The following is a 16,827-nucleotide window of genomic DNA, read 5'->3' on the forward strand; positions in this document are numbered from 1 at the left end:
CAAAATGGCACTGAGTGAGAGAAGGAGACATCAGTACAGATGACTAAAAGCATTATGTAACAGATAGGATTTTAAGGAAGATCTTTAAGCAGGGGAGGGAAGATGAGGGACAGAGAGATTCCAGAGCCTAGATTGGCGAAGACCTGGCCACCTTCACCAGGAGAGAGTCAAAAGGAGGTAGCAATTCGCAAGGAGCCAGATTTGAAGGAATTGAGAGACCTGGAGGGGGTGGTGGGCTGGAGATTGTTAGATAATACAAGGACAGCTAATCAAGAAGGGATTTAAACACATGGATGAATATTTTAAATTGGAGGTGTGTGTGGTGTGGTGGGGGAGCCACTTGGTGTTATGTTGACAAGATCACATTGTCTTATAACAGTTCCACTTTAATACAAGGTTCTCACTGGTATGTCAAGTTTTTTATTTAAACCATGGAGTAAAATCCCACCTCTATGTTGTCTACTATCTTCCATGTGCTTCTATAACCCTTGCACATCAATCATGTCCTTACATCATCTTTAGAATGGCTCTCATGAACTCTTTCAGGGCTGTTTTCCATAGCCAGCCTCCAAACTCCTTTATGACATACCATCTTTGACTTGTAAGCACTGATGCAAAGTAATTATTCAGCATGTCTACCATTTCCTTATTTTCACTGACAATGTCATTATTATCACTTTTTGAGTGTTCCTCATTTGCCCTGAAACACATTTTTGTAAAGTAATTGTAAGCATGTTTCTGTTGAATTTGAAATCCGTTGCAAGTTTCATTTGATACTCTCGCTGAAAGCTGCACTATCTGTCTTGTCACCCTTGACTGTTTTAAGTCTTTGAATGATGTTGCCAAGAAGCAGCTTATAGATGGTGAGGGGGACAAGGCTGGAGTCTCGGATTTTATAGAGTTAACAGTGTAGGGGTGAGAAGAAATGACATTGAGGGAGATGCCCCAGCAATTATTGGACAGGTTAGAGTGGAACCAAGCCAGGTCACTCACACTGAGCTGGACAGTGAAGTAGAGGGAACTGCAAAGGATACAAAAGGCTGTAGAGGTTTTGAAAAGTATAAGGACAGTTCATCACAGCAACAGAGGATGCCATTTGTTATTTTAATTCGTGCAATAGTGATTTACAGAGGCAAAAACAGGTGGGCCGGGATTCTCCCAAAAAAATTCTAAGTCCCCAATTCGTGTGAAAATGGGAGTGACTCCCACTGATTTTTTTAGTGTGATTTTCAGAATGAATCTCCCACACTCTGTGCATCACAGAGTGCCCTCGCAGGATTCCCTCTGTAAATCAGGGGGCAGGATCTATTCCCACATGAGAGGCCAGCAGCATGGTGCTGAGCGGGCAACTGTACATGTGCCAATCTGTCAGCGCTGGGATCGACACAGGCGCAGTGATCCAGCATTGCTGGCCACCCGATCGCGGCCCTGCAACCCCCATTGCTGGCCTTCCGACCACCCCCACCCCTCCCCAATCACTGGCCTCCCGGGCCTCCCTGGGCCATCCTCTAAGTATCCCCCTGCCCCTAGCCAGCCACAATATTCTGCTCCACACCCCCCGCCCCAACCCCCCCCCCCCATCCCGGCACCCCCACCCCGGGGCAGCCCTGATCATCGTTCTCTCTCTCCCTGCATGTGATCTCAATACAGAGTAGTAGCGGGACTTTCCACCCTCACCGATCGCCCCCAATAGGCCTTCCCCTTGGTGCTGGCCAATGCCTGGTGGGCAGTGCAAAGGGGTCCATTGGACATTACCAGAGTACCAAGCTGGCACTGCCAGGCTGACACAGTCCGAGGAGCACCCCCCTTACCCCTGAACTTCTGGGGGGCCTCAATGGTCTCTGTTCCCTTCAGTGGGGTTGGCCGCCTGTTCCGCATTCATGGGGAGCAGTTGTAAACCCTGCTGGAATGAACCATTCCTGGCGGAGTGGAGGGGGTGGGGATTGGGGGGGTGGGGTGTGAGATGCCAGCAGGCCCGGAGAATTCAGTCCCAGGCTTGCTAATGAAATGAAGATTTCCATATTGTAATCAGCTCTGTGCTGATTTCCACTGGAAATGTTCGGTGGAGGCCCGGCGGCCCAGCAGGAAGTCCACAAAACGGCCTCCTCTGATGTCATAGAATCCATAGAATCCCTACAGTACAGAAGGAGGCCATTTGGCCCATCGAGTTTGCACCGACCACAATCCCACCCAGGCCCTATTCCTGTATTCCGCGTTTACCCTGCTAATCCCCCTGACATTAAGGGGAAATTTATCATGGCCAATCAACCTAACCTGCATATCTTTGGACTATGGGAGGAAGCTGGAGTACCCGGAGGAAATCCACGCAGACACGAGGAGAAAGTGCAAACTCCACACAGACAGTGACCCAAGGCCGGAATTGAACCCGGGTCCCTGGCGCTGTGAGGCGGCAGAGCTAACCACTGTGCCACCATGCCAGCTGGGAGAATCGCCTCCGTGAAGTCCAATCTTTCAGTTGCAGAAAAGATTTGCACAGATTTGGAAGTGATTACACATTCAGAAACTTTGGAGAAGAGAGGGAATTTGGAGATGGAGGGGGGTCATTTGTAATGAAAAAGGAGTTGAGGAATTTTTTTGAGGTAGGAGGTGATCGGATTGGCTCTGAAATGGGGTAATACCTGCTATCTAGCATGGGAACCAGAAAGTGAAGTCAGGGGATCATCAGTTTAAAGAAAGTGTGCTCAAGAATGCAGCAAGTTTGTCTCTTAGACAGACTTGGAAAGGGTTTGATGAGGGATAGGGGAGAACCTAGGGAAATAGAGAACTGGCTTTGGTTGAGGAGGTGGAAAGCTGCTGGCCAAATGTAATCCAGCTAAGTTCACTAATGAATGACTGAAACAATTGATTGTCAGATGCACTCAAGTGTGTACCCCTTGCACTTGAGAGAGAAAAGACCAGGGAGAATGACGAGGATGACTGAGAACGAAGGTTTTAAGGAGAACAAAGACAGTATAAGTGGAAGAGTGGGAGCAGTTGAGATAAATTAACATGCTCAGATGTGTTGTGGCAATTGAAGGGCTCGGCAGTTGAGGGTTTGGAAGGGCAGTCTAAGTATCAGAGAGAAATATTTCTGCGGTGGGCACACAAGGAAATTAATTAGGTGGGGTTAAGGGATTGTGAGTGGTAAGGGATTCAAAGAAAATTTCGGAGATGGGCTTGTCTGTAATTGACATCATGGGGGATGAGCAGGCACAGGAAATAGCAAGGCTATGAATATGGGCGAGATCTTGAGCCCGCACTCTCCATCTGTGAGATCGCTAGGGGGAGGGACTCAAGATCCGGCGAAACCCGAAAATTGCGAATCTCACTGGCAAGATGCGATATCCAATTTTTGTTGGCCCTACCTGGTAACGTAATCAAGTTAATGCCTTTTAATAAATTAACATCTAATTAACCATCCGCTCGCCAGATTTTCCCCCCTCATGAGGTTTTCATACCTCGCCGAAGTGTCATTACTTTGGTAAGGTTCACAAAAGGTTCACCCAGACAGGAACCTGTCGAGGGGATCCCTCCAGGGGCACAAAGGTCACTATAGCCCCCAGGGGAGAGGGACATGGCCAGGCAGTCCTCTGGCACTGCCCCCTGGCACAGGTTGGCACAGCCAGGTTGGCACAGCCAGGGAAGTGCCAAACTGACAGTGCCAGCCTGGAGTTCCCAACCTGTGCTGGGGGAAGTGCTGGGGCAGGCACTGGGGAAGACTCACCTATTTGTGGTGAGGGGGAGGTATAGGCACTGGGAGCGATGGGGACTCTGGCGATGATGTTGGGGAGGGGATGGGCTTGCTGGGGATGATTAGGGAAAGGGGGAGAAAGCCACAGACACCTTTATGGTGGAGGGGGGGTAGATTCATATTTATTTCTGTGACAGGTGCCCCGATCTCAGTGGAGCTGCCTCCTGGCTCCAAGAGTCTCCTGCTGGCCAGAGTGATGGCACAAACCATCTACTTTTGTCACAAGATCTGAAGAGAAAACCGGCCAGTGGAGCTGGAGAATTCCATGCCAGCTTTCTCACCAGAACTGACACCCTGCCAAATTCTTGTAAGTTTCCGCTCTATGCGGGCGGCACGGTGACACAGTGGTTAGCACTGCTGCTTCACAGCGCCAGGGACACAGGTTCAATTCCTGCTTTGGGTCACTGTCTGTGAGGAGTTTGCAAATTCTCCCCGTGTCTGTGTGAGTTTCCTCCGGGTGCTCCGGTTTCCTCCCACAGTCCAAAGGTGTGCGGGTTAAGTGCATTGGCCATGCTAAATTGACCTTAGTGTCAGGGGATTAGCAGGGTAAATATGTGGGGTTACAGGAATAAGGCCTGAGTAGGATTGTGGTTGGTGCGGGCTCAATGGGCCTAATGGCTTCCTTCTGCACTGTAGGATCTATGATTCTATTCAATCAATACGGTCGATAATTTTACTGAAAATTGTTTGTGTTTTATATAACCAGGGAGCACTCAATACTGACAGTGGGTGGCCAAAATGGAAAAGCGTTTCATCCCAATAATCACTGAACAGCCACCATGAAACAACACAGCCAGAAAGTTCCTTGGTATAAACTAAAGTCAAGTTGTAAAAAAGGAATCATCCCTGTGTCGAATTCTGCTGTGTAATAGGAGTCGTAAAATGAAGGTATTCAATCATCCTCAGGCAACTTTGAATGGATAGCAGATATCTAACTGTAATTAGAAAATGTTGACAATCATGCTTGGATCACCATACTTCTACATCAGAAACATTTCGCCAGCTGGTAACCAGTGTAAGCAGGTGGAAAAGAAATCAGCTAGCTGGAGACAGATTAAGATCAATCTGCAATAATGTTCAGAAGAAGTGTTCTTATATTTTTTGATTTTCTCTCTCTATACAAAAATAAATATTTACAACTTAAATACAAGCAAAGGACATGAAACGAAGAGTGGAATTTTCTGACACTCCCCGCCAGTGGGATTTTCCAGCCCCACCGCCGGTGACCCTCCGTGGCGGTTTTCCCAGCGACGGGATGGGGAGCCAACGCAAAATGTCGTAGACTTCTGCGGGACTGTAAGATTCCTCCAGTGGCTAATGCCGAGCTGCCTCTGTCACCCCCTATGTCAGTGAACCCGATCCAGAAAATATAAATGTTCATCCGGCCATCACACCCCGCCACCACTGCAAGCGAGGATGGAGAATTTGACGCTCAGCCAAATTTCCGTTCACTGCAGCGGGACCAGAGAATCCCGCTGGCATGAACGGCTGGAGATTTCTAGCCCATATATTGTGAATGGCTGATTATATACTGTCTTCCAAGAGAAGACGTATTCAATAATTCAAGAATTCTGTCAAAAATAAATCATCATAGATTCCTCAAGAGTGAAAAAACCTTCCTGATTAGACTTAGTTCTTCTAGTCCACAAGATTAAAGTAAACCACGATAATTATATCCTGGACACGTTTATCAAGTTCCCAGTATCATTGAGATTTCATTGAGATTTCATCTTTGGGAGTTCAACCTAAGCTAACCTCTCTGTTAGTCCTGCGTGCATTTATTATTAAAGCTAATTTATATAGTTGGTAATAGGATGTGAAGGCATTGAGCAGTTTGCAAATGGATTCAGTGCTGTTTTTCTTTACAGATTATTGTTATGATGTACCCCGGAGAGATTTGTTCAGATGCTACATAATCAGAATGGCGCAGGTTTAATTAAATGACAAATATTATTCTGGCTTTTTGGAGCAAATATTTAACTCAAAATGCGAGCAAATGTAGGAACCAGAAACTAGAATGAAATTTGCAATGATTTAACGAAATGAATAATTTGTTATCAATAATTGTGTGTACAATAAATGTTTGATGATATTTTATAGTACTGGGTTGACAAATGAATGACATCAGCACATAATGCAGATGCCAACAACACAAATAATTTACCACCCTGATACATACTGTGGTATTTCTTTTGGTAAACCACCAAATTCTGTTCTGTATTTTATATATCACGTATTTATGTAATTTGTTTAAACTAATCTGCCCATATTTTTAAAATGATGAAGGAAATAACCTTGTTTTGATTGAACTTAATGTTGGGAAAGACTTCTGCTTGCCAAGGGATACACAATTGCAGTGCTAAGATGCGTTTGGCAATTGCTGATTGGAGGGCATATATTTTGGAGGCAAAGCATTGCTGTTTTTGAAAAGGATGGAACAAATTTAAGAGGGACAACTTGCAGTAAAATATAAGAACACCAAAACAGTTGTAAACCATGGAATATCTCAAGCCTCTTCCACCGTCATTGCTGATTTGTGATCTGACTCTGAGACTCACTGACAACTGTAGCCAACACCGATGATACATCGAGATACTTTGTGTTGGGTGTGTGTGCAAGTTGAACTGATTTTATGGTGCTTTGCCCTTATGTTACTGGTACTCTTCCAAGTTCCTGGGCAAGAATTTTGGCTTCTCCCAAAGACTATTGATGTGTTAGGCCTTACTTTTGAACTGCATTTGAATGGAGCTTGTCAGATTGGTGCATTTGGAAAAACGTTTGTGGCAGTGCGGTGGCATGGTGGTTAGCACTGCTGCCTCACAAGGCCAGGGACAGGAATCGATTCCCGGCTTGGGTCACTGACTGTGCGGAATCTGCAAGTTCTCCCTGTGTCTGCGTGGGTTGCTCGGTTTCGAGCCGCGTGCTCCGGTTTCCTCCCACAGTCTGAAAGACGTGCTGGTTAGGTGCATTGGCCATGCTTATTTCTTCCTCAGTGTACCCGAACAGGTGCCAGAGTGTGGCGACTAGGGGATTTTCACAATAATTTCATTGCAGTGTTAATGTAAGCCTACTTATGACACTAATAAATAAAGTTTGAAAAGAAGGAAAGGGATGTTATCATACCATATACAGTGTCATCTTCAATGTGCTTCTGACAGCTTTGTGTGGGAGACCTGTAAACCATTTTACGTAAATGCACAATTTCTTGCCTGAAAGGACATTGCTGCATCTTACTTCTGAGGCTCTGCTAATGTCATTCATGATTGGCAGCTAGAGTTTGTCTAAGAATATGTTAGGATGAATTACCCAGTAATTTTCCATTTGCTCCTGTGGAGAAAATTCTCACCTCCATTCCATCTTCTCTCCATATGGTGCTTTTCCACGATGGTCTCACTTAGATCAGCTTCTCATCATGTGGTAAACACAAGTACGAAACCTTTATGTTACTCATCCATAATACAGCATGCTGGGATCCAAATATAAGAACATAAGAACATAAGAAATAGGAGCAGGAGTAGGCCACCTAGCCCCTCGAGCCTGCCCCGCCATTCAATAAGATCATGGCTGATCTGAAGTGGATCAGTTCCACTTACCCGCCTGATCCCTATAACCCCTAATTCCCTTACCGATCAGGAATCCATCTATCCGTGATTTAAACATATTCAACGAGGTAGCCTCCACCACTTCAGTGGGCAGAGAATTCCAGAGATTCACCACCCTCTGAGAGAAGAAGTTCCTCCTCAACTCTGTCCTAAACTGACTCCCCTTTATTTTGAGGCTGTGCCCTCTAGTCCTAGTTTCCTTTCTAAATATGTTTTTCAAAGAGTTGGTAATTTTGCTGGTCTGTTTCTTTTACAGTAACTTGACCACTAATTATTTGGGGTTAATTTTCACTCTTTCGCTCCCCTCCTTCCTTGAAGGTTTTGACTCTTGCTGGGACACAGTTTCACGGCAATGGTTGTCCTCAGGTACCTCATCCAATGATGTATGGGACTAATAGAATGACCACAGGGGGACATCACTGCTGAACTTAATCTTAAAGCCATCCAGTAACAACATACCTAAACTTTCCAGTAGCAATCACTGAACAGAAATCAACGAAATAGCAAAGTGGGAACCCTGGTGGATATTTGCTCTCCTGAGCATGAAAGTCTTGAGATAAATTTTAACCCCCCTACAGCCATTGTGGCTAAGATTAGCTAAGTTATCAAGAACCAAATCAAACTTGAAATCTCTGCTCTGTATGAATCATATACACTGCCCTGTCAGCTGCGCTATTGAGTGATTTATAGTTATAATTACAGTTTGGTACAATTCAGTTTGTTCAGCCAACTGCTGCTAACTGCTGCTTCATCTCGAGTGGGCACTAATTTGTCTTATTTCTTCAATGATCTGCTCATCTACTCTACGAAGCAGCAGTCTTCCTGCGGATGAATACACAAAATAGAAACCAGTACCTCAAAATTCCTATCGGGGCCAGGCAGAAATAGAGCATATATCTGAATTGAGCATGCAAAATGACATGCCTTCACTTCTAGCTTTGAAAACCTAGCCACATCCCTAATTGAACAACAAGTGCACCCTCTGGCCACAACTTGTTCAATCCAGCTAAAATCAATGTCACATGACTGCTTCTGACATGATGCAGGGTTAGGACACCCATTTGACCATGATGTTGGGTTCTCAATCCAAAAGGGAAAATCTTGCTGCGGCAGTGTGGCACAGTGGTTAACACTGCTGCCTCACAGCTCCAGGGATCAATTCCAGCCTTGGGTGACTCTCTGTGTGGAGTTTGCAAATTCTTCCTCTGCCTGCATGGGTTTCATCAGGGTGCTCCGGTTTCCTTCCACAGTCCAATGATGTGTAGGTTAGGTGGATTGGTCATTCTAGATTGCCCCTTAATGTTCAAAGATGTATAGGTTAGGGGGATTAGCTATGGGACATGTATGGGGTTACAGGGATAGGGTGGGGGAGAGTGCCTGGGTAAGATACTCTGTCAGAGAGTCGGTGCAGATGTGATGGGTCGAATGGCCTCTTCTGCACTGCAGGGATTCTATGATTTAGTTTTCAATTCAGATGAGTTACGTCTAAAAATGTGAATTGTTTTTATTTTTGAAGACATTGACAGATCTGCTGTGTATTGCCAGGATCTTTTGTTCTTATGTCTTTTATATCATCACTTTTATTCCTTTTGTTACAGGAATTGTTTTATATAGGTATATACTATTTAAGATTTAGAACTATTGGTGACAATATGTCATACTAATTTGACTTTAACAATATTTGGGTTGAGATTTAAAGTTAAGGGATTGAAATATAAGAGCACAGTAATAGCATATTTGCACAAGCCAATGGTTAAGTCAATACAATGTACAACTTTGGGTGCCCAATACTGAAAGAACATCAAACCACAATGATTAAATAGCAGATTCTGCTGTTTGATAGCAGTAGGGATTTGAAACTATATGAAGAAGGACCTGAGATCTGGGACTATTTCCTCAGAGAAAGCTAAGACTAGATTTAATACAGGTTTGTAAGTTTATGAATTTAATTGTAAATTGTCACTAAATAGCTAAGAATGTGGCGTAAGGAACATTTATCTACCCAAAGAGTTGAGTGGTTGCTGCTTGTACTGTAATAAAAGTTGAGATATCGATCATCAGATTCTCCAGCATAGTGGGCTTCACTAGTGTATCCATGGAGTTAGTCATCTTTCCATGCTGGAAAGGATGGGTTCCAGAGTCTGTGCAAAGCACTGCACCAAGTTGGCGCTGGGATACTCCATTCTCTTTGACATTGGCTTTCTGGCAGGCTGCTCAATGTACCACGCACTTGTTGTGCAGACTCACCAGTGTTCTTCTGTGGCCTGCCCCATCAAAGTCCTCTCCTGATTCCTCTGTGGTAGAACTTGTTAACAACTTCGTCCCCTGGTGAGCTGAGACCTGCATTATTCTTCCCTCATGACCTGGTCGCTGTGCACTGTTTTTCATCATGTACAGACTTTGCCCCTTTGCTATCCTCCCAGGTAAATGCAGTACCAGTATCTGGGCTGCTGACTTCAAATGTGAAATTCGATGCGGGTGATGTGTCTTCTTGATGTTCTACCACTGCCTGGCAAAGTTTCACCTGTTGGTAATCTTAAAGGACAAGATAGAAGGGTATATTTGTGGTGTCGGAAGTAGGGGAAAGCAAGTGTTGCATGCCATCTGCAGCTTGTAAATATAAAGAGATTGTGGGACATGCGGCATGTAGGATGTGAGATGGAGGATTAGGTATGAGGATACTGCTAACTTCAGTGGTTGCATCCTTGCTGTTGGCCACAATTTCAGCAAAGGCCATTCCAATATAAGCCAACACTGTCTCCTCCACAGGGGTTAAGATGTGCAGTTGCACTTGTCTTCCTCTGCTGCTGTTGTTGCCTTCCGTTATGTACTTCCTTGTCCTGCAAGAGAGCGGGAAGTGTGTCAGTGAGCATTGAGCAATCTGTTTCAATGATAGGACTATTGTGGTTAAGCAGCAGGCACAGTTTGCAAACTGTGAGGTGTGGATGTGAGGCTTGCAACAGCGCTCTGTGTGTGAGGATCAGGTGAAGTATATACATGTTGGGCATGATTCCTGATTGACGGAGATCATTGGTAGGTGACTGATGGGGTTATGGGGAATTGTGTTGTGCCTGAGGCTATTGGGGCAGTTGGGAGGATATGCCATTTGAAGAAACATTCATTGACCTTGACCATTTATGAGGCCTTGAACTTCTTGCTGCACTGGATCCAGATCTGTGTGGCTTGACACCTGACACCACACTCATGAGGACGGCCTCAACCGGGATCTTGGGTTCATGTCACACTACATGTAACCCCCACCATTTGGCCTAGGCTTGCAAAATCCTACTAACTGTCCTGGCTTGAGACAATTCACACCTCTTTAATCTGTGATTATCCCTCTCTCCACTCACACTGTCTGTACCTGTAAAAACTCGATTACCTGTAAAGACTTGCATTCCAAGCATTATCTTGCAATTGTCTCTGTCTATATATGCCATGTTTGTGAATTAACCTTCACTCACCCGATGAAGGAGCGGCGCTCCGAAAGCTCGTGATTCCAAATAAACCTGTTGGACTTTAACCTGGTGTTGTGAGACTTCTTACTGTGCTTACCCCAGTTCAATGCTGGCATCTCCACATCATGGTTTGACTCTTAGCAATGATCTCCACGTCTATCTGGTCCTATTGCTTTTTGACTATGCGTCAGGACAGCCTCCTGGCTACCTGTTGATATAGGGCCTCTCTCCTCCTGTCCACTCCCTGTAGTAAGGCCTCTAGCATAGTGCTGGAAAACCTTGGAGCTTGTTCTCCAAAATTGTGCCATTCTTCATTGTTTCCTAAGGCAAATTCACTTCCTGCCTGGATCTTAGTACATGTTCAAACTACAATGCATCTCCACTGTTAAAAGGTGCAGGCTAAATTAAGATGTGCTAGGAAATTACTGGTTTTTAGCCACCTGTTAATATGTGCAGCTAATGAACAGTGTGGTTAGCACTGGCTGCACGCAGAAATCCAGCTACTGGCTAGGCACCATGAGGATGGCATGCTATCTACTTTCAAACAATGGGCGCAGTTAACCATGCGTCACAGACCTGCTGTCTGTTGTTGGTTTTTAATCTAACTTAGCCTCTGTAATGATTTGCCATTGAAATTGGTTGAGGCAGAGTTAGTTGCGTATCTTAAGGGAAAATGGATATATATTTGAAGATTGAAGTGGGCCTGGTTGTCAGAAGTCTGAGGTTTCAGAATCAGGAGCCTAATTTTAAAAAAAGTTTATGCAATGATTAGGGTTGCTTTTTCCCAAGGCAACCAGAGCCAGGGACGTATAGCAGACAACTGACCTCCTTTTTTACATATGAATATGTGAATAAAGGATGCCTCCTACTTATCATTGCGTGATAAGGTGAGTGATACATTTTCTGTCAGAAATGTGTGTATGTTTCCTGTTGGCCATTTTGGGAACTGAGGAGGCCAGTTTAACTCCCAAATGGGCCAAATGGCCTCCTTCAAAGCTGTTACGTCTACAGTTTTGTGTACTATTTTAACGGTTAATTTCAGAAAATTGTGATTGTGAGATGGGAAGAATGAACTGGTCATATGTCAAATGAGAAGATGTTGAACAGCATACCCTGGATGTGTACATTGCTAGCGTGTTCACATTTGTCAGGAGATTCTTAGGGTAAAGGTATTTGCATTTAGGTAGAGCATATAGTTGTACAGATTTTGATGTAATGTGAAAGGAAATTTTCTTGCCAAGGTCAGAAACAAAATCAGGGATTGGACTCTTATGCATCACTGGAGCTCCTGTAAAACACAGTGAATCACTTCATGTCACTTTCATAAATATGCATCTGATAGCTTTCAGGGATTTTCAGTACATCAGCCAAGTGCAATGCACTTCGGCAAAAACAATACAGATATGGCCTCTAGTCCCATTTGTTACTAAGCACATGCTTTGATACAGCTGTGTTCAGATATTGGCTCTATCCCTAACTGAGCTTGTTCTTTGGAGAATTTGTTTTTGACTAGTTTTTACATCTCTTATTTAAGAGACATCTGTTAGGAACCAGAATGCAAATACTATTTGTTTCAGGCCTAATTTCATTATTGACAACTTGCCTGGTTACATTATGTCCACTGAAATAGTCCACGTATTGCTGGTGTAATGTATCTTCCTGGAATAAAAGATTACAAGAAAGCAAAACCAAATTTCTAATATTGGGCTTGTTTCAAAACCAGTTGACAATATAAAGGTTTTGGTTTCATAACTCTTCCGTGCATTAAATTGGACCCACTTTATAAATCTCGCGAACGTTATTGGGGCTATATTTTTCCCGTAGAATACAAAAATCCATAAAACATTACCTTTAGTATTCATGGACAGAATTTTATATTTTCTTATTGTCCTTGATGTTTTGTATGTGAGGTGTGTGTATTTTCTTATCCCCAGAGAGACATTCCGAATTTACATTATTCCAATAAAGAAGGTATTTATTATTCCACACTTGACGACTCACTCACACACCTCACAAACACTTACACTCACACATAGATTAGATACAGATGAAGAAAATAACAATATAATTACAAAGTATAACTGTCTCTATCTTTCATGCAGGCCCATAATTTCATAGAAATGTTGATGTTTTTAGTTGAAGTGAAGGTCTTATAAGCAGAGGTTTCTCAGTAAGCTGTGAGGCTTCAATTGGTTGACTTTCCAGGAGATTGGTTCTCAGGTAAACATGGGGCAGGATTTTCTGGCTGCGCTCACCCCAAGACCAGAAAATTCTGCCCGAGGTCAACAGACCTTTGCATGGTCCGTATCCCGCACACTACGATTCCCGTGGCTGGGGGGGACGGGAGAATTCCGCCCATAAAGTTGGAACAGGTTGGGGAGAGCCCTTCACCCACTTTCAAGGTATTGTTGTTTATTACCTTGGCTACTTAGTTAATTGCAAAATATCTTTCTGATGGTTTCTCTGTCTCTGCAGAGCTGATTCTAGCTATTTTAAAAGCAGGCAACAAATATAGTTGTCTCACCTATGTGACCTGCTACAAGTCCAAAGCCCTTTTCCAAATAAGGTGAATGGTTGGGTCGATAAAGATTTCTGCATTGCCATTTGATGCATCGAAATTTACTCAGTTTGCCTTTGAATGAGAGGTCATCATAAAATAATGGGAGGTTGATGGGGATCCCTGTACATTCATCTAGCACACGTTGAGTTTCGATGTGTCTTTTGTCTATGATGAACCGGGAAGACAAATTGACTGGAATGCTATCATCCTTTTCTTGACATCCCATCCTTAAACAACGGAATAGTCAGGGGGTTAGATCTCATTCTCTGCAGCCACAGCCGGGGGTTCTGAAGGTTTTCCCTGCCCGATTCCAGGGGAAGGGACATCTTCTGGTGGCTGGAGTGTGAATTTCCTAGATGGCTGTGAATGCCCATATGTAGTTAGTATTTGCTTGAGTCTCAGGACTGCCTGGAGCTGATATGGCCAAAAGTCACATGGTTTGCAGTGGCCATTTCAATAGTATGTTTTCGTTCAGAATTTTAAAGTATTGTCTGAAAGTTCATAACAAACTGAAGCATAACATGTGGTGTTGATTCTGTATGACTCTTAAATTCATCCTTGTAAAAATACCTAATAAATGAAAGCAAATTATAGAACAAAAACAGAAGAAATTTAGAATACTATTTGCCAGGCAAAGATGTGCAGGTTAGGTGGATTGGCCATTCTAAATTGCCCCTTAATGTCCCAAGATGTGTAGGTTAAATGGATCAGCCATGGGAAATGTGTGGGGTTACAGGGGTAGGGAGAGGGCCTACGTAAGATACTCTGTCAGAGAGAGTCGGTTGGGACTCGGTGAGCCGAATGGCCTCTCCTGCACTGTAGGGATTCTATGGTTCTATGATGAATAATAAACAAGTAACTCAAGATGAAAAACAAATTCAAATTTTTAAACTAAAATATATTCAGTCTTTTGACAACTTCGTATTTGTGTTGCATGCGAGTGAAAAAAACAATGCTGATATTTTGCATGAAGCATTAATCATAGATTTAAGTCAAGGAGAAAAATGTATTAATAATCATCACCTTACAGCAAATTAGTGAAGAATAATTTCACATGCATTAAAGTTAAAACATACTGAAATCTGTCTTGAGAGCCATTACCATAACAAAGTTATTATCTGCAATGACTTCCAAAGATGAATGGGGTGTTTCATCCTTGAATGGTGTTTCATCCGAGAACTGACCTGTAGTTGAAGACCCAAAATCATTTCTCAGAGGAGACTGGTATTGTTTCTACCTCAGATTTTGTGTTGTATGTTTTATCTTCCACATTTCCTTTCTAATTCTGATTATTACCATTATTCATTAATTTTTAGCATGCATAGCGGGTGTTGAAACATTCTCTTTCACTGAGTTCATGCCAGGATGGTGCCATAATGTGTGTTGTGATTTAAGTTGGCAATCAGCATGAGCATGACTAATAAGTAGTCTGATCAGCTATGCCTGACTAATTTAAAAAGTAATCTGCTTGCATAAGGTTGTTCAGTCCACACAGGATGCAATTTATTGGGACCCATTATGAACATTAACACCAAGAACAGCAAACAGCATTATTCAGTCCAAACATTGTAGTGCTGTCAAGCTAAATTTACATAACAGGTCCATCAGACTGTAACTTTGTCCAACAGGTAGTTGCTGCTTTCTACCTTTGTGGATGAGGAGAAGGACTGCAGGGTGGATGTACGAAGTGACCATGGCATCATAGTACAGAATGCTATTCGACTGAGGGGAGTGAAAAGGAATCCGGTACTGATAGGAGACAGCATAGTCGGGGGGTTAGATCTCATTCTCTGCAGCCACAGCCGGGGGTCTGAAGGTTCCCCGTGCCCTATTCCAGAGTAAGGTACATCTTCTGGTGGCTGGAGTAGGACTTGGAGTGGGAGAAGGAGGATCCATTGTCATGGCTCATGTGGGAGCCAATGTCATAGGTGGAACCAAGAATGATGTCCTGCTAAGAGAGTTTGAGGAGTTCGGGTCCAAATTTTCAAATGCAGAACAGCAAAGGTAATCACCTCTGCAACATTACCTGAGCCACATGCCATGGTATTAAGCAGATTAGAGAATTAAACACATGGCTCAAAGAGTGATGTGGGAAGAAAGAATTTTGATTCATGGACACTGGCGTCAGTGCTCAGGGAAGGGGGAGCTATGCTGTTGGGATGGGCTCCACTGGAACCAGGCTAGGCCAGGTATCCTGGCCAATCGTATAACCAGGGCTGTGGCAGGGCTGTAACTTAATGCAATGGATTGGTGGGAAGGGATGGTGTGAAGTGGATGTGGGTGTAGGGGTTATGGTGGAAGGTAAGAGGGTGTGAGTAAAGGAGGATTTAGAAATCCACAGAGAAAGGTCATGCAATGGAATAGGTTTCTTTTAGCGTTTTTTTTACACACAGGCAACATGGTAGCACAATGGTTAGCATTGTTGCCTCATAGTGCCAGGGACCTGGTTCAACTCCTGGCTTGGGTAACTGTCTGTGCGGAGTCTGCACGTTCTCCCCATGTCTGCGTGGGTTTCCTCCGAGTGCTCTGGTTTCCTCCCACAGTCTGAAAGACGTGCTGGTTAGGTTCATTGGCCATGCTAAATTCTCCTTCAGTGTACCCAAGCTGGCGCCGGAGTGTGACGACTAGGGGATTTTCACAGTAACTTCATTGTGGTGTTAATGTAAGCCTACTTGTGACACTAATAAACAAACTTTAAACTTTAAAAAAGCTTTTTCTCTTTGGGGAATAGTGGGGGAAGTGGGGGAAGGATTCCTGAGCTGATTAACAGCCAGTTGATCTGCGTTATAAATATTCCTTCCGTATCAACAAGTCCTGGCGTTGGACTTGAAGTGTAACACTATAGCGATGTGGGTAAAGGCAAGCAGAGTGGGACAGGAAAGCGCAGAGATAATAACATTAACTATCCACCCACAAACAAGACGAATGCAGGAAAAAGTAGTAATAAAGTGAAATTAAATGTTCTTTAATGCACAAAGCATCTACAAGATAGACGAACAAATGGCACAAATGGAGGTAAATAGAAACATAGAAAACCTACAGCACAAAACAGGCCCTTCGGCCCCACAAGTTGTGCCGAACATATCCGTACCTTCCAGGCCTACCTATAACCCTCCATCCTATTAAGTTCCATGTACTCATCTAGGAGTCTCTTAAAAGACCCTATTGAGTTTGCCTCCACCACCACTGACAGCAGCCGATTCCACTCGCCCACCACCCTCTGTGTGAAAAACTTCCCCCTAGTCAAGGTTTAAATGGTCAAGATTTAATTGCCATTAGAGAGACATAGACCGGAATTTTCCCTTCCCGCCCACCACTGGAATCGTAGCGGGCAGGGGGCGGACCAGGCAAAGGTCCATTGAGCTCGGGCAGGATTTTCCGGTTTTGGGGTGAGCATGGCCAAAATATCTCTTGGTTGCGGGATGATCATGGTTGGGAAATAAATATTCCAGGATA

This window comes from Mustelus asterias, chromosome 16 (genome assembly GCF_964213995.1).
Source record: "Mustelus asterias chromosome 16, sMusAst1.hap1.1, whole genome shotgun sequence".
Lineage (NCBI taxonomy): Eukaryota > Metazoa > Chordata > Chondrichthyes > Carcharhiniformes > Triakidae > Mustelus > Mustelus asterias.